This window comes from Tyto alba, unplaced genomic scaffold (assembly GCF_018691265.1).
Source record: "Tyto alba isolate M040663 unplaced genomic scaffold, T.alba_DEE_v4.0 Super-Scaffold_11, whole genome shotgun sequence".
Taxonomy (NCBI): Eukaryota; Metazoa; Chordata; class Aves; order Strigiformes; family Tytonidae; genus Tyto; species Tyto alba.
The window spans coordinates 8,305,119-8,323,415 of NW_024881273.1; the positions used below are offsets into that span (position 1 = coordinate 8,305,119).

At 47.0% G+C, this 18,297-nt stretch overlaps 1 protein-coding gene across 2 annotated transcripts in view; it reads left to right on the forward strand.

The window, feature by feature from the left end:
- The window catches only part of BRINP1 (BMP/retinoic acid inducible neural specific 1), an 89,721-nt gene that overhangs the window by 441 nt on the left and 70,983 nt on the right, over window positions 1-18,297 (forward strand). The window contains exon 2 of one of the 2 annotated variants that reach the window (XM_033012020.2): window positions 292-472. The gene's annotated coding sequence lies outside the window, so the exon portion shown is untranslated. Of the gene's footprint in view, window positions 1-71; window positions 473-18,297 lie in introns of those variants that run through there. The other variant, XM_033012019.2, reaches the window with a different exon arrangement.

Below are 18,297 nucleotides of genomic sequence, written 5' to 3' on the forward strand. Positions count from 1 at the left end.
CATCCTCTCCAGACCGCTCCAAGCCCCTCCCCCGGTGGCAAGCCCAGCCTCTCGCTTCCCTCCTGGAGCCCTTTTCATTTTTATTTCTAACCCCCTCTCCATTCTCCCTGCTGCCTCTGCTCCTTCCCCCGATGGCTACGAACTGAGCAGCAGAAGGGGGGGGGGGGCACAGGAATAAGGGAAGGGAGGAAAAAAAAAGCAAGAAAAAGGAAAAGAGGGGGGAAAAAAAGGAATTTTTTTTTTTTTTTTTTTTTTTTACCTCTGCCCTTAATGCCCGCGATCTGGATCAAGGAAGGGGATTTTCTGTCTGAGCATGAAAAGGACTGCTAGAGCCCCAGGATTTTCACGCCTGCATTATCAGCCCAGCACCCAGTATGCGAGCTGGACAGAGAAGCTCTCCCACAAGTTCCTACCGAGCCGAATAAAACCCACGGGCGACCAGATCTCCGCCAGAGAGGGACATTAGCATCAGGTAAGGCGAGCGCTGCGCTGCGGCTGCAGCGATGTCCCTGCCCGGGCGTCCGCCGGGCTCCCCCGTCCTGCCTCGGCCGCGTTGTGTAACGCGCCCCGCGGTACCGCTCCGCGCCCAGCCGCGCACCCCCCCGCCCTGGGCAGCACGGAGTTCCGGGGGGGGGGGGTGGGGTGGGGTGGGGGTGGGAGAGGTGGATGGCAGAGGTCCTGCAACCCGGTGAACGATCGTGTGTGTGTGTGTGTGTGTGTGTGATGAGCGTGAGGCCGAGATTCGCCGGCACCGGGGGGGGTGGGAAGACTGGGAGTACTGGTTCCCACGGGGGCAAGACGCAGCCTCTGGAGGATGCCCAGTAATGGGGGTTCAGCCCCCGGCTGGGCAGGCGGCGAGGCGGGGGTGGAGGTGGGGGTGGGAGGCAGCCGGGCTCCATCTGTATTCCGGAGTATCGATACATCCCGGGGGGGCGGGGGGACACGAGACCGTCCCTAAGGAGATGGTGTCATCTCCACTTAATCCACTGCTCCGTTTTCACAAGTGACAAGCAAATCGCGAGAGGAAAAGGAAAGTCTGTCGCCTTGAATCCCACACTGGGCTGATTGCCTCGACTTCTGGTGGGGACTGGGAGACAGCGGCAGAGCTGGGGGAGGGCAGCGATGGCCGGGGGGGGCTGCACCCCACAGCGCCGGAGATTGGTTTTGCCTGGCTCAGCTCTCAGCGTCGCATGCGAGGCTGGTGTGGAGCATAACTTTGCCTTTTCCAGTCCATGGGGAATGGGGGGACAGGGGGCATCTCCACGCCATTACATCATCCCCGAGGTCCAGCACAGCCTGGGTCTAAAGACCTCACGATGATCTGAAGAGAGGAGGGCTGTCAGCATGAGTGTGTGTTTTGGCTTTGGAGAGTCCCTCCGTGCTTTTACTTGGGAGTGGGGAAGGGGAGGGGGTGTCATTTCTTAGATGCAGTCTCCTGTTCATGGAGAGAAACAAGCAGCAGATGAAATGCTGGCAGTCGTAATGTATGAATTTAGCCCTGAGATTGACATCTGCGCTAGGTAGGACAGAAGGGTCCTTCATGCTTTACTCTGGCTGCTCTTCTGGGTGCATAATAATAATGTGTTAATGGCAGTAAAGCTGCTTTCCTAAGAGTTGTAGAGAAGTATTTGGGGGCTGGTGAGAACAGGAGGTAGTGAATAAAGAGGAGATGAGGCTTTGGTGTAAGAAATATGAAATGATTTTTTTTTTTTTTTTTAATGCTTTATGAAGGAAAAAGATTGATCAGATCTGCTTGTGAGTGACAGACAGACAAACCCGGACTCTTTCCCTCCCACACACCACACAGACAAGCAGTTGTGGTCTCCCTCGCATGCATGTACACGCTAAGCACACAAAACACATGTTGCCGAACTCGCAGTCCACCCCACGCTCACACGCAGCATCTTGGTCTCACCCTCGCATGGATGCAAGCACCTACCCAAGCTATGCAGCCCCACAGTTCCCCCACACTCACACACACAGACTTGATCTACACCTGAACACACACCGGAACATGCAGAAATAACTGCACTGGTACTCTTAGTATGCGAATCAAACATGCAGACGTTCACAGGAGCATATGCGTGCTGTCTTCTTCGCAGGTCTGTCAGTAGGTGGTTTGTTCCTCCAGCGTAGGCTTCTCCCTTGTAGTTAGTTCCAGCCATTGATTTGGGGTTTCTCTGACTCCAAAGCCCTTCGCGACTCAGCAGAAAAAGCCTGCCACATGTTGTGTGTCCACATTTGTTTTCCTGCTCTTTGCGTGTTCCCAGGACTCAGTAATGGTTTCATTACTGGAAAGGCAAACAAGCAGCAGAGAGGGGACCAGGGGAATGGCTGGGGGCAGCAGCGGCAGTCCCATACCCACCATGCCCTCCCTGATCAAGAGCTGGAGCCTGTGAGTATGGGAAGTGCTCTGCCAGAGTTACGTTACCTTTTTCCGTGTGTGAGAGTGTGTGTGAGCAAAACCACATACTCATCTGTAGCTAAAACACGCACAGTACAAGGCTCCACTTCAGTCTTACCCTGGTTCAGAGCAAAACCCTCCCATCCTTTGAGTACAAATACTTGCATGCCTTTGCAAGACCCTTCGATCAGAAACGGCATAGTACACACTGGGGAAATGATGTCACTGGTGCTAGATGTATTTAATCAACATCCCCCTCTGACCTTCCTCCCTTCCCCTCTCTCCATCGGGCCTAGCGAGGAGACTGTGCAACCCTCCAAGAGCAGGAATATAATGAGGCTGGCTCAAGTCTGTGTTAAAACTTTGGTGAGGAGGAATATATATCTTGCTATAGGTAAAAGGTGTCCCAAAAGAGGAAGTGTTATCCGTGTTCCCTCCGCTGTTTACCTAATTGGAAGTATGTGTAAGGCTGATGCTGAACACTACGTGGGAATGGGTCTGCCAGCAGACAATAATAACTGTTGTCTGTGTAACAGAAATAGTTCAAAGACAAATCCTTCCGTCTTTGCTCAGGCAGAAGTGGCACTGCCTGCTTTGAGCACCTTGCTCAGGAAAGCACTGCAGGAGCTGCCTCCAATCCAGAGCCGGCGCACCCGTACCCGTCTCCTCACCCACCTCCAGCAGTGGATGTGGGTTTCTAGAGTTTATCCAGGGCTCCCTGGCGACATGGTATTTACAGGCGATGCAGAGACGTTAAGAAGGCAGGAAAAAAAAATAATTAAAAAAAAAAAAAAAATCGCTAAGAATTGCAGACGGGGGTGAAAAGCCCCCAAAAGCAGCCCGAGGCATGACATTCGCAGACGGAAAAGCAGGGAGGGACCCCCGCTGCGGCGTGGGGGGAGCGCTCCGCCGCGCATCCCCGCGGGAAGGACACACACCCCCCCCCCCCCGCCTTCCCGCTCCGCCGCCGCGCAGCCCCGCGCCCCGTTGCGCCAGCGCGGAGCCGGGCGGCGCCGCCCTGGGCCAGGAGGGGGCGCTGTGGCTCCACGCAGCGGCGGGGCGCGGAGAGGCGCGGAGCGGGGGGGGGGGTTCACCCCCTCCTCCTTCCCCCCCTCCCCCCCCCCCCCCCCCCGGCTTCGCGGAGCGGGAGCCAAGCGCTAATAATAATCTGGGGGCGGGGGGGGGGGAACGATAAATAACAACAGGGCTCTCTTCTCCGGGGAGCCCAGGTGCAGCTGAATGGGGCCGGGCCGGATCCTGGCCGGCTGCAAACCCGGCGGGGCGGGCGGGAGCTCTGCTGAGGATCTGGCCCCATCCACGCAGGGATCTTTTGCCCGGTGATGAAATGCAGCTACTTCTGGGACAGAGCCCAGCAGCTTTTCCGTGCCAGCAAATACTACAGGGGAAGTGAAAAATCACTTCATGCATTGAAAGTGCAGAGATGAACTTAGTGAGGCAGAATATAAATTACCCGGAGTTAGGTAGCTTGTGCCCTGTGGTTTGATTTACACCATCCCTCTTGCAAAAGTATCACGAGATTTTTAACAACCGTAAGGACCTTGGCCCGTTTCCTTCCAGGCCATGCCGCACGGCTTCCCAGAAAGGGAGAATATCCACACACAGAGAGATCTGGCTTCTAAACAGACCCACGGACCACGGTCTGATCCTGCGGTTCTTCCTCTTGCCTGGAAGATGGCTGCCGCCCGGAGCAGGATGCTGAGTTACTGAGTGGTGCTGAGCAGCATCTCCTCCCAGCTCCCTGCGATACCCCAGAGCGTTCTTGGATGCCGGGGGAGGTTTTTCCCTTCTCGCTGTGCCTCTGCATGGCCACGTCCAGCCGACCTGCTGGGGCTGGAGCTTGGCTGGACAGGGCTGCAGCAGGCTTGCAGCTTGTAATCGGTGCAGAAAAGGGAAACATTATCAAGCAGAGAGGCCTGGGGAAGGAAACTGGATATATCTACTGGGTTCTTCTGTCTGGAGAGAGTCAAACATGGGCTGAGCTGGACTAGACAAATGAAGTGATATTCACCAGGGTTCAAGAGTAGGTGTAGGATAGCTGTTGCCAACTTGACAGGCTAAGATGTACTGTTTCAGGGAAGAAAAAGTGCTAGGAGGACTAGTGGGAGGGAGGAATGGGAAAAAGAGCAGAAAATTAGAGGAGCAGCTGATTTAGACTGAGCTGAAGATAACTGAAGGACTCAAGTTTACTTCGGGGATGCTGGATGAGATCCTAAGTGAAGGTGGCATAAATTGGGCACAAACACGCCATTTTGAAAAGGAGGTAAGAGTCGGGCCCAGGATTCCCTCTGTGGTTGCATCGGAGAGTTTCATACAACATGTCTAAACCTTTGCAGCCCCCTGCTCAGTGAGCTGTTTTCTTGCAGCCTTGAAGCAGGACCTGCAAGCAGCAGCATAGGAGAGAGAGAAAGACGCTTATTTATTTTTGCTATTTGTTCTTCTGAAGTCATGTGCTCTACATCCATTTTATTGTTGCCTACAAGGCGCAGCTGACAGAGCTTAGCTATGCACGGCGCTGCTGCTGGGTCTGCTGACAGGCCAGTTCAGAGCGCAGTGCTGGGTGAGACTGGTGCCCATGGTGGCACCGGTGCCCCCGCGGCTCTGGTGCCGGCTTGTCTCTAGGTGTTGACAGAGCATTCCCCAATGCTTGAACTCTCATGCACACCACTCCCTGCTCCTATTTCAGAAAAACAACTAGTTGCACTGCTGATGGATCACCTCTTACGGTGGCAATAGAAATAACAGTAAGTCAGAGCAGCAGCAGCTGATGGGAGCAAATAATCTAAAACAGCTTCAAATGGTGGCCTCCAGAGGAGGACAGAGTGAATAGCCTTTGCCAGACACATACTGTTGTCCACTGTTTACACTGGTGATGGAAATGCTGGGCAGAGGCAGAAACTCGGGCGCCAGGAGCACCAGTACAGCTTTCAAGCCCCAGAGCAAATTCTTCCTGTGTGTTAGCAGTGGGCAGTCCTCAATGGAGTATTGCCATCACAGCGACATCTTTCCTCCCAGAGGTTCACAAAATACAACAAAGCCAGCTCTGGGCTGACACATACCAGGCAATGACACAAAAGCGTGCAAACCAAGCCATGAGAGGTTCTCATACATAAGAGAAGCTCCAGAAAAAAACAATTTGCTTCAGGGCTTTTTGCTGGAAATCAAACCACACTACAGGAGCAGAGGGAGCTCTTGCACTCCCATCCATTCTCCCGTACTGCCCGATTTCCAGCAGAGTAGCTCTGGTTCTTGCAGTCCCGTCATGCTTGGGACCTGTCTCATGGCTATCCTGATAGAAAGTGCAATCTTTCACCTCATGGTTATAGAAGATAAAGCCCGGAGCCTTATGACAGGTCTTCTTATAGCTTGGACTTTTATGTCTATGCATATTACAGCCAAAATATGTTGTACAGTGAGTACCTGTGAAAGGCTTGGAACCACTTGCTGTAAATCATCACAGCCTGTCGAAGCCAGGGGAGTTAACTGGCTTCATGGTGAGTGAGGATCGCTTTCTTAGGGTTTGATTTAGAGCGTGATTTAGAACCTGGCCTGTGCTCTAGACTCTGCTGTGTCCATCATGATTTTGGATGCAGTTTTGGCCAGAAGTCCTGAGTTGGCACAACCGATCCTATTTAGCCATCTCTTTACCCTGCTGGAGCTGCGTACGAGGTTGTCAGATACATTGCTAACATTGGAGACCTCTGTGGTAATTTATCCTCGCAGTTGTGGATGCTGACTTGCTAAGCAGGGTGGAAGACAGGGAGAGCGAGCTTTAAAACCATTGCCTTGTGTGGGAAATACATTCCAGGTGTGGCTGCAAGGACAGAAGAATAAATAAAATAAGTTTATTCAATAATTCAGAGCAATAGTTAGAAAATTACAGAGAATCTAAAACTTACCAAGGAAGGATGGAAGGAAACATACTGTGACCCTAGGAAGGAGGCTGAGGATTCAGGGCAGGCAGGAGGACCAGGACAAGCAGGTGTGAATCTTTAACTGGACTTTTGGGCTCAGTGGAACGAACAGCAGGGAGGCAGCTATGAGTGCCGGAGCAGCCTGGCTGCTTTCGGCATGTGACTGCTCTTCAAGGAGGTACAGATGGTGAGCGGGTAAGCGAAGCCCTCAGACATATGCTGGGATACATATGTGGCTATGGGTCCCTCCTGGCTCAGACCACCTTGCCTAGAACATGAGGATGCTAGAGCTATTCCAGCCATTTCTCACACTGCTCTGTGCTGGGGGAGGTTTGGAGTCAAAATGAAAGGCGTGCTTTGTGGGAGTGGGGAGAGCTTAGGAGGTACAAGAGGAGACTTGAGAATGCTTGAGAAAGACTGAGGAAGTCAAAGGAAAGAGCTAACAGAGACAGCATAATGTTTGTGATAAAATTGTGAACGGAGATAAAAAAGCAGCAATGAGGATACATGTAACGTACCCTTAAGACCAGCAGCTATTTCTAGAATTGCTTATGTCATGTTGTCCAAATTCAGAGTTGTTTCTGCAAAACAACTCCAGGCTTCGCTGTTTTATGCCTGAGAATGCTGATAATGTGTTTATCTGCCATTTCCACTCTCCTAAAAGAGAACTATAAAGTATTTGAAAGTGATGGTGGGTTGCTGCACCGTATTTTAGGCCAGTGAATAGATAAACCTGATCAGCCAGGGAAAAGCCACCAGTTAGGATTCTCCCACAATATTTGTATGATGCTGGCTTAAAGTAACCTAATAGTGGTAATTTGAGTTTTCATAAGTATTTTAATAAAATCCTTTTTGTGCATTTAGAGATACATGTGTATCAATCCTCTTACTTGCTTCTTGGAGAAGAGTTACCATTAAAAGACAGTGATCGTAACTGGATGTGTTGCTCGGGGTATTTGCTAGTGACACGGAGGAAGGAGTGATATGTTTTGGTGATGGAGCTGCATCAGGCCTTGTTAACACTGAGAAAAACTGAGAAGTGGTCTGACCAAAACAGTAGGGGCCCTGAAGGGATCAGAAAGGAATGGATGAATGCTATTCCTCCTGGGATAACCTTTCAGCTCTTTGGGGACATACAAAGTCAATAGTTCTCTCAGGACTGACACGGGAAGTGTCACCAGGAAACCTGCCTCTTGTGGGGATGGCTATTTCTTTATTAAGTCATCTTATGTGTTTGGTTTTCATAATATCCTGCAGTAATGGAATTAATTATGAGTTGCATGCAAAAGTATTCGGGGGGGGGGGGGATTTTTTAGATCTGGTACCACATAATTTTCCTGGGTGTCTCCAACTTTCACTGGGAAAGAGGAGGAGTGAATAACCATTTCTCATAGTCTATCTTGCCCCTGTTTGTGACTGGATAGACTTCCCGTCACATCACTTGTCTAAATGGCATGCAGGCCCCGCTTCTGCAGGATATGTAATTGAGTGCTTACATATTGCTCAAAGAATAACAAGTACAGGTTTCCTTTCAAACGCGTGCTCAAGTGTCACTGACCCAGTGCCATCACGACTGCGAAGGGCCTGATCCTGCAACCTGAATCACAGAAACATTTTTTTAATTACAGGCCCATGGACATATGAAACCTGTTTCCAGGATCAAAGTCTAAGCAACAGTAAATCCATATACATGCTGAGTGCATAGTGAATCATGTTTATGATCCACTGGAGTTCAGCTTCTTTGTTCCAAAATGCTGGCCAGGAAGGCAGAAGAAATATTCCCTGGGATATTATTAAGACTTACATATCATCAGAGGGAGAATCAATGAAGATTGATGGCAAATTAGATGGATACTTGAGACATTAAAAGGAAGGATGGAAAATAGAAGTGATATTATAATTGAACCCTATTAATATATTTTAAATTGCTTTACAAATATTAACAAGTTAAATAAGGAAAGCCTGGAAATAATAGTTTATTTAGTCTGGGAAAGCTAGGAGTAAGAAGGGACATTTGGGTTCCAGTACAAAAGTATATGAAGGTTAGAATGAAAAGTGATCAGAAACATTTTAACACTTTGATGATACAAGAACAAGGGGACACATCAAAATTAAAGGGCAAAACTTTTAAAGCAAATTAAAAGGAAATAGTCCTTTCTTCAGTGTATAGTGAAGCTACACAATTCCCTACTGCAGGATGTCGCTGAGATGAAAGTCTGGATGGATTTGAAGTGTAAAAGGCTACATAACTTTGTAGCAATTAATAGCATTTGCAGCTCTGCAATCTAGGACAATGGTAATCAGATCTCATGCTTCAAAGCAAATGCTGACCATCTTCTGGGGTCAGGAAGGACATTTTCTCTCTGCATAGAAAGAACATAATATGGTTGGCCAGGTAATATGACTGGATATGGTCGATCCTGCTAGAAGCTATGTCAGCAAGAGATTAGCAAATTGCTTCTGTGGGTGCTGGATTAAGGTATTATAAAAAGGTTTTCATCAATGCCAGACAGAATATCAATCCAGCAATCTCTTCTTCTGTGTCAACTCCCACAAAAGTAATTTCACTGATTGCAGTAGATATTGAAGTAGGACATAAAATGGGTGGTTATAGCAGCAGCAATGACCCTGAGCTGCACGTTTCAGTTTCCTCTATCACCACTGTTATCTGCAGGATGGTGCAGAGCTCAGATGAGCCTGGAGTCTCCCAGTGCTACGTACTGTACAGATGCAAGCTCCTTGCCCTCAAGGGACTGCAGTCCAGACAGAGGAGAAGGAGGAGGAAAAGAAACAGGGAATGCCATCACCTCTGCTCAGTTCCAGAGGAAGTGCAGCCCAAGGCTCGGGGATCAATTCAAATCCTATTAGAGTTAGTGGAAGCATTCCAATTTGCAGGAGTAGGAGCTCAGTTTTGGCCTTGACAGATTTTGAAAGCAGTTGGTGGCAAGGTAGCAGAACATTTTAGAAAACAGGACCTTAAATATCGCAGTGGGATATGCTGAACACTTGGAAAATCAGCCTCCGAGGTGTTTGTAAAATGTCACCTTGAAGAATTTGCCCAAGCTTACACAGGAAGGCTGTGGCAGAGATAAATGCCTGGGTGCACTAAATCTAGGGATTTAAACAAAGTAACCTGGTAGGAGTGACAGGGTGGAGAGGGATCCGTTATGGAGCCTGTTAGTGTCCCATCTCCTCTCCCCACATTTCCTCTCCAGGGCACAGTCCCGTGCACCAGAAGGTCCCAAGATACCTCCCCAGTCAGAGGGCCACCCTGTCTGCCACGTGCCGGGCACAGTCCCGCATCCTGCCCATGGACTTCCACCATCGCTGGGGCCATGCTGGTGGGAGGAAGGAGAAACCTGCCTTTCTCCAGACTCTTCCTCTCACATCAGCCATTTTTTCCCGTTGCTGAAGACGGACGTGTGGGTGAAGAGAGAACAGGCTGTTGTAAACAGACAGGAGTGTTCAGCTTGGATACGTGACACTTGCTGAGCACCACTTGTCCAGTGGCCATAAGCATCTGCAGGTGAGCAGAGAGGAGACTACTCTTCCACGGTCATCTGCACTGGGGCTGAGACAGGTAATAAAACTGGGTTTCCTTCAGAAAGGTGGGAAGGATGAAGAGCTGATGACTGTGAGGAAAGCATACAGATGAGAGGAAAGACAGAATAAAGCTCTGAGAGAGATGTGTGACTGGCTGGGAGGGAGGGAGGGGAGAGCTGGCAGGTAGGAACACCAAGTTCACTGGCAAGGCAAGTGTGAATTCTGAGACAAATTGCCACATTGAGATGAATGATTCCTTGGCTTCCTGGATTGCAAACGAGAGAGAGATGTGACCAGCGGGTGCAGGTCTGCCGACGAGGGGTTGTGTAGGTGTGATGATTACTGTGCTTATAGGCTTGGCTGGAGAGGGGAAGGCTGGACAAGGGAGCTTTTGTTCTGCAAAATGCATGAGAAAGATGCATGCAAAAAAAAATAGCTATGAGGTAGGATTGCAGTTTACCTGCGTTATTGGAAGACTGATTTCTGATGAAAGGAGCAGAGAAGGCAGGAGAATAGAATTTTATAGATGGCAAGAATGAGGATCAGAGATTTCAAATGGCAGTTGTGAGTTAGTATTCTTGAAGGATTGATTCAAATGTGACTGCAGAGACCGGTGCTAGTTTCTGATTTCCAACCATCTACATTCAAAAAAAGAGAGACATCAGCAGACTGGCCTCAGTGAAATTCTTCTGTATTTCCCCCAGGGAATCAGAATTGTACCCTGCATTTCAAGTACCTGGAAGACTTAAAACACTGACAAGGCTGAAAGGTGAGGCAAGGGTCGAAAAGGAGAATGGCTGGCAGGAATAAGTAGATTGTAGACTAGGCTGGATAATTCAGGGATCTGTAATAAAACTGCATGGTGACGGATAGTGAATAAAAGACTATAGGTATATTATGGTTTACGGAGCACAGGACAGATGTGTCTCTAAGGAGACTGCGATAAGGAGTGGAAGGTAGCAAGCAGACCAGGAGCAGCGGCTGTTTTGGGATGCAACAGCACTGTGTGAATAAAGCAGCTCTAGCAAGACAGTTCAATCCTGATGCTGTCACTGACATGTTATATATGACCTTGGGCAGGTCACTTAGACCGATATCTTTCAGAAGAGCTTTTTAATTGCATGTGTTTCCATGCATAGGAGCTGAACTTGTTACAGGCAGTGCTGCGGCTCTGAGCTCTCCGGCTCACGTACTGGATATGAACCACCCAGGGAACTCGGCTCCAAGTTTGGCATGAGGAAAAATCTGGATTTTTTAAGAATTCAGCAACCTGTGTTCTCAGGAAATATAAACCCCTAAAGACTCTTATTCAGCAGTGCTGAGTCTTTACATTTCCAGTGCTGGGCACAGGCAGCACTGGATTGCATCTATCTCCCCTCCACCCCAGAAAAATGGTGTGATGTTTAGAAATCTGGCCTGAATTAATTTCTCTTGTCATTGCCTAAGACCACTAATGAAGTTGGCCTTTTACTGGAATATATAAGGGAAGAATATGCTAATTGTATCTTTTTTCCCTCCCTTGCACACAGATATGGGGCTTTTACTTATACAACATGCACAATGAAGTGTGCAAGCGTGCATGTGCATACACACACACACACACACACACACATACACACACACACACATGTGTGTTGTACTTCAAGAAGCCTGATTCAAGACTGCTGTTTTGGTGCAGCATATTAGCCTTTTTACCAACTTCAGCATTTGCAGTAAATAGCAATTAATGATAAAGCTGCTTACATTAAAAACAAGAGCAAAAGAGGCTGATAAATCTTTCCTACCAGTGGATTCTCCTGCAGTGCTTCTCATTACTTTGTTTGTTTTCAAGTTTGAAGACAGAAATTTTGCCCATGGCATTTTTTTTCTCACTGCTGCTCCTCCAAGGGAGCTCTTCTGTAGAGCCTTGAGATCAGCGAAGTACAGTCCCCAAACCCTTCGTGTCTCAAATAACAGGGACACTCCTTTGATGCTGGGGGCATGACCCTCCATCAGGTGCCATAATAGGGGTGGACAGAAGGGCTGGGGACAAATACACACTCTGCTGCCCTTGCACAGCATTACTGCTTCTCTGAAGACCTCCATGAATAAGATTTGGAGCTGGGGAAAAGCAGATCAACAGGAGAGCTGGGATACACTCTGGATTTTATTTTTATATGTAATTTTAAAATTCCAGGCTCTTGGAGGGATTTGAGGGCTGTTTTCTAGCTCAGTAATGCAGTGTTTTTGTAGCAAGATGCTCAGGATGCATTTTCATGCCCCATGTGCATGTACAGAGCGTCTGAGCGTGCAGTGTCTGCTGGGACAGCACTGGAAGACGGTGGAAGATGACAGTAAGCCGTTGGAGGGTTTGTGCTTTCTCATATTGCCCACAACTGATGTTAATAAAGCAAAATATACCCAGCACTGGGTTTCTTCTTAGTGGAAGCTTGTTTTCTCCTGAAGAAACCCCAAAAGAAAACCAATACAAATGCAGATGCAGTGTCTATGGCTAAGGAATGCAGGAGCCCAGTTCTTTGACAATGTAGAAACACCCAGGGATATTTAGATGTGTAACTTCTATATATGGGCCTAATTTTCTTTAAATCCACTGGATGCAGGCAGATAAGCAGGTGATGCTTCCTTAAATACCTCTGGGACTGCGATTGCCAGTGGGTGGCTGTGAGCAGGGTCCTACACTTGAGAGATCAGATGCAGAAGCGGATGCCAGACGATGCCTGAGGAGCAGGATCCCCAGCACATGCTGTTCCCATCCCTGCGTGTCCGTGTCTCGTTCAGAGTGCACTTCGGTGGTTCGAATCAGGGATGGCTGATTGCAGGGAGCTGTGCTTTTTTTTGCTTAATGTCAGATGCGCTTGGACCTCACACGTTCAAATTTCCTGTAGGAACCTCACGCCTGTTTGGTTACGTTAGAGATCGTGGTGCCTAGAAAAAAAAAAAAAAAGAAAGCCAAGAGAAGTGAAAAGAAAGAATTCAGAGAAATAGTAGGGAAAAGGGATGGTGTGCCTGTTTTAAAATAAAACAGCAGTATACGGCAATTTCTAATGGAAAAATTAAATCCAGTCTCAGATAACTTCCTGGGAACTTCTTTTTCATTTTTGATACAAGGATTTGCTCCTTTATTTTTCTGTACCTCTAATTATTTCACTTTAAGTTCTCTGTTGAATGCAGGTTTAGACTAGAAGAGAGCAAATGACTATGAAAGCCATCAGCTTAAGAACCTCACAGAAACTCAGCCTTGCCGAGATCCCTCATGTTGTTATGAAGATCTGATAGACAGTTATTATTTGATAGATCTGATAGACAGTTACTATTCCTAGTAGGGTTAGTTGAATAATTTTTTTTTTTTTTATTATTATTGCCAGTTTGCTTTTAAAACAAAAAATGAAGGGGAAAAAAAAATTTTAGCAATTCAAACATAATTAGGATGGGGACAAGAATGAAAATACTTTTTTATATGTGGGACTAGAATGAAAGCAGAATAGAAAATCACCTCAAAACTTAAAATTTTGCAGAAATGCATAGCTTTTTTTCACAACTACATTAGTTCACTTATATTAGGGTGTTTGCTTTTTTTTTTTTCATTTCCTTCTAGATCCACTTTGTAAACATTTCAATATAGAGCATTTAAGCTAAGAAATAATGCAGTCATGTACTTTCATTCTCTTAAATTTTTCCCATCCCATTTTTTTGACAGTAACTATCTAATGGATTCAGCCTGAATTAATAAACATTGTCAGTCAATCCCCAAGCACTTTTTTGTGCCTAATTTTAGTATGTGTTAACAAGAATGTCTCGCATCTTTACTGCCTATGATTGCACTTTCCTTTATGCTACACACAGTTAAAGACAATTCATACCTCAAATAACATATGCTTAAAGGTTACACAGTGGGAGATAAAAGGAGAAAATAAAAAGATTTGTCTGAAGTCACAGAGTAAATCAGTAGCAGAAGCATATAGGGAAGCCTACGATCTTGGCTTCCATTCCCTTGCTCTCTCGCTAGACTGCGGATTAATTATAAATCTCTTTCTCAACTGCTACATTTTTCTCATACTACTTCTACTCCTGCACTTTCTCATTCACACCTACAAATCTTTGTTACTCTTCCTTTAATTCAACTTTCCTTACTCTCCATTTTTGCACTCTTTCCTCTTTTCTCCTTCTCTACGCCTCCTGTAGAAGATTACTAACGAAGTGGCAAGTGTTAATAATGTGGCTTGGCTGTGCCTGCTGCGATGGATAAAGAAGGAGCAAGGGGGGTGAGGAGAAGAGTAGCATCGAGGGAGGGAAGGGGTGATCTGAATTGATCTCAGACTCCAGGTGAGGGTGTGCAGGATGGCAGAGGAACCATCTGCATGCTCGGAAACCTTCACTGCAATGGGAGCAGAGAGTCCAAACCGAATGTCTAGGGAGAGGATTAGGTGGGACTTGTATCCTCAGGGATACGGGGGCCAAAAGGAGAGCAAAGACTCACAGGACTGGGAGATGTGTGGGCAGAGGGGAACCAGCAGGTTCCTCCTCTTTGTTGTGACAGGGCCTCAAACGTGGACATCTTGCACTTGATTTATCTGGATGAGTTCGTGCACGGGGACTTCTAGTGCTTGAGTAAAATCAGATGCAGATATGCATATTCAATCAGACAGGGGTTACGGGTGCTCTCTGTGCGCTGGGCATTGCATGCTGGCAGGGATTAGACCGCCATCTGCTCGGTACAATGCACATCACAGGGTTGGTACCTGAATCCGGGATGTTGCTGGAACTCCTGCTGACTTCCTCAAGTCCCGCAGAATAACATTTTTGTCACTGGAGCCTCTGTTGTGTGGTTAATGGACAAATCCGGGCAGAACCTATGGATTTAGGGAGGAAAAGAGTTTAAAGGGCAGATAGGAGAAGAGGCTGAAGAATCCATACTTTGGGCTGACACCTATAGCTCCCTGAGGGACACAGGCCAAGCACAAAACAGCCATTGCGGGGGAAACCGTGTTGATGCTGTGGGAACAAAGATGTTGTCTGCAATCCAGGCATGAGGAGGGAGAAAACAGAGATGTAAATTAGGAGGAAGCTTCCTCGAGCTGCTTTGGTCCAAAAATATTATACCAAGAATAAAATGTCCAAGAATGGATGTCTGTCACTGTAAACAGTCACATTAGACATGATAGATAACTTCAGGCTATGTCTTCACGAGCACAGTAGACTCTAAGTACCCTTCTTTCTTCGGAAACTCCTTCCAAATACCTTTGATTTCACAGGGATAAGCCAGCTAGCTGTATTCCTGTTCTGCATTTGATTTACCACTCACAGAAAATTATTTATCTAGCTAGCTATTTATCATCTAATTCCATGGCTGCGGTTGAGGAAAGTCTGTTTATTCCTTTTCCACAGCAATGTCTCTTTCTCCGGCAGCTCTGACTAGCTGCTAGGTGCCCTGGGGAATGTCAAAGCAGAATTAATTAATCATGACCAGCGATGGAGGTGTTTTTCAGATTTGGATTTGGCCAGCTGATTTCACAGGATCTTTCTGGGAGTTAGACTGTTGAAGAAACAAATGTGATGCCTACTCTGGATTGCTTTCAGAGTCACTTTGGGAGGCTGCAGAGACATGTAGGATCTATCAAGCAGTGGATAAAATCTAGCAGAAGTCAGCAGTGGGGACACACACACACACACACACACACACTGCTCAATCCCTTTGGCAAGACACCATGCCAGTGAAACTGTAAACTACAGTTTAGCCCATCCTGTCCTGTTCTCAGCCTGCAAAGGCGTGAAACTTTCATCACCCACAAGAAAGTCTTCTGGGCATTCATCTGAATGTCCCCTTTGGAGCAGGAGTTGCTGTGATGGCACCTGGCACATGCCAGACTGGAAGTCACCCCTTCAGCATGCCCATGAGTGATGGCAACACTGGCCAACTGCACAGGCTGTGCTGAAGCAGCAGTGTTTATTTTACAAATAGCTCAGAATTCTTCCAGACCCTCTTTCCTCCCTCTGTAGAGCCTAGTAGAGCATGTGCTATTCTTCCTGGTCAGTGATTTCCTCCTGGCAATGGGGAAAGGTCAAGTGTCCACACCAATTCTTTTTGATCTGTCAGCAGCCTTCAAATCCTCTAGCAATGAAGGGCTAATAATTTGCAGTGTCTGGCATGGATGGGCAATCTCTCCCTGCAGGAGCATTCCTCCTTTCCAAAGGGACTCCACAGTGCGGTTTGCAGTAATGAAGCATTTCCCTCAAGGACCCTTCCAGGGGGTAATTCAGTGCTCAGAGTTGCTGTCAGAGGCATGGGGCTACAGTATTATGTATGTGCTGGTGACAAGGAATAAGATCAACTTTAAAGTAAATAATCCACAGTCTTCAAAATTCATCATCCTCAAACATCTTTTCCTGCCTTCAACTTGTTCCACTGTTGCCTAGCACAGAAACAAATCGAGGCACTTTGCTCCTTTCCCACCCCAGAGATGAGGCCACGCATACAGAAGTGTCGTCTGGGATGGAGCCATTTGTGGGGCAGGGAGGTGGAAACATCAGCTTTTAATGGAAGTCTCAGACTACAGCAGTAGTCACCATTAGCAAAAAGCTGTAATCTATAGTGACAGGCCAGCTGGAGCAACAGTAGATAACCAGGCGAATCTGCATGCAGAGGTGCCCTTTGAGCAGTTGCGTGGGGGAATTCAGATTTCAAACTGCAGTGCCTGGTGGTAGAGGCACGTCCCTTTAAGAGGAAAAGCAGACAGAAAAGCCCCCTTGCTACTTCGGATAAACCTTGAAAGATTAGCGATGCTGCTCCTTTTTATTCCCATTGCACACACCGCCATGCTCACCCCTGCAAAGCCCACATGATCGGGACTAACCCCTCTCTCCGAGGGGTGCTGGCAGCCTTGCAACGGGAAGGAGCAGCCCTGGCTACCTATTTAGACTTTCTTTTAGCCTTGCGCGGGGCACTGCCTTTGTCGATATTTTGCTCCCCGCGCCTACGTTTAAGACGGACTCTCCGTCCTCCCGCCATCCAGCCCCGCGACCGGGCGCCGGCAGCGCCGCGGCACGCGGACCTCGGCACCGCGACCCAGCGCCCTCCATCCCTCATCGAACCACAGCGAGTGCGCAGGAGCCGTTGGGGACGTTTTCATCCATGAAATGACGAATCGATAGAGTTGCCTCATTACAGGCTCTGCTCCGCGCCGCCGTGCTCGCCTTCCCTTTCGCCACTTGCCTTGCCCTTCTTTTCAGCCCATTTCTACCACCGCCTACGCAGACTTGATGGCTCAAACTCATGGGTAGTAATTCCCTTCTGCTACACACAGAGGAGCAAAAAGATGGCATAAAAGAAGAAAAAATAAATAAACCAGGTAGACTTCCAAGAAAGAGGTGGAATATATCTTTTAAAAGTACGTAAATGGTTTGGAAGTCAAAGGCCCCCAGGAGGTCAATGATATTCAGACTTCTAAATCCCTTATGCTCTTGAAAATATTACACGCAAATTCCACCCTGGGAAAATCTGCAATTTCTTTTTTTTTTTTTCTTTTTTATTTTTTTCAACAAGCAGAGAAGATGGTTTTCTGATGTGCAGAGGGGAGTGGAGCTGTGCTATGCAGTCATTGAGCTGAGAGAGCTGCTTGGAAAATGGACGTGCTATTTCCTTGGGAAATTCTCTTCTTCTGATTTGTGGTTGTATTTTTTTAAGCTTCAGTTTGAATGAGAACCATGTCCCCACAAAGCTCTTACGGCCTAAATATTCAAAAGCAATAATCATTTGAGATCATCAATATCTTCTGTTTCTGTGGTGCTAAAGCACCAAAATGCTATGGGGAATATTTAGCACTGTATAGTGATAACATATAATAAATAAAACAACATTAAATACTTTATGCAATATATAGTATATTTTAAACATATATCAATACAATACAGAAAATGTTAAAATGCCTAAACAAATTAATTGAAAAAACATAAAAATAATGTGTTTATCTCCTCAAAATGAAACATTTCAGTATAACTGAAGACAGAAAATCAAAATGATTTGTTTTGACACTTTAAACATAAAAAAGTTTGTCAAAATTGACATGTTCCCATGCAATGTTTCAATTTCAAGAGAGCTGCGTTTTCCTGCGAAAAACTGTTCTGTCAAAATTTTTTGACCAGCTCTACTTACAGTCTATCTAAACAGACAAACATCACAGCCAAGACTCTGAAATGCTCCAGGTGGTCAGAAGATAGATTTAGCACAGAGCAGAACAGTCTCAAATAAGGAAATAAATAAAACTCACAGCTAGAGGTGGCCTTAAACTCGTGTAGCAAACTGCTTTAGTGTTTGATATGCTCAGACCTGAGTGGTTTCAGACTTCAGTCCTAGCAAGGACTGAGTTCCTTCAGTTTTCACCAAATCTGTGTTGCAGGATTGGTGTGCTGATGGAAGAGATT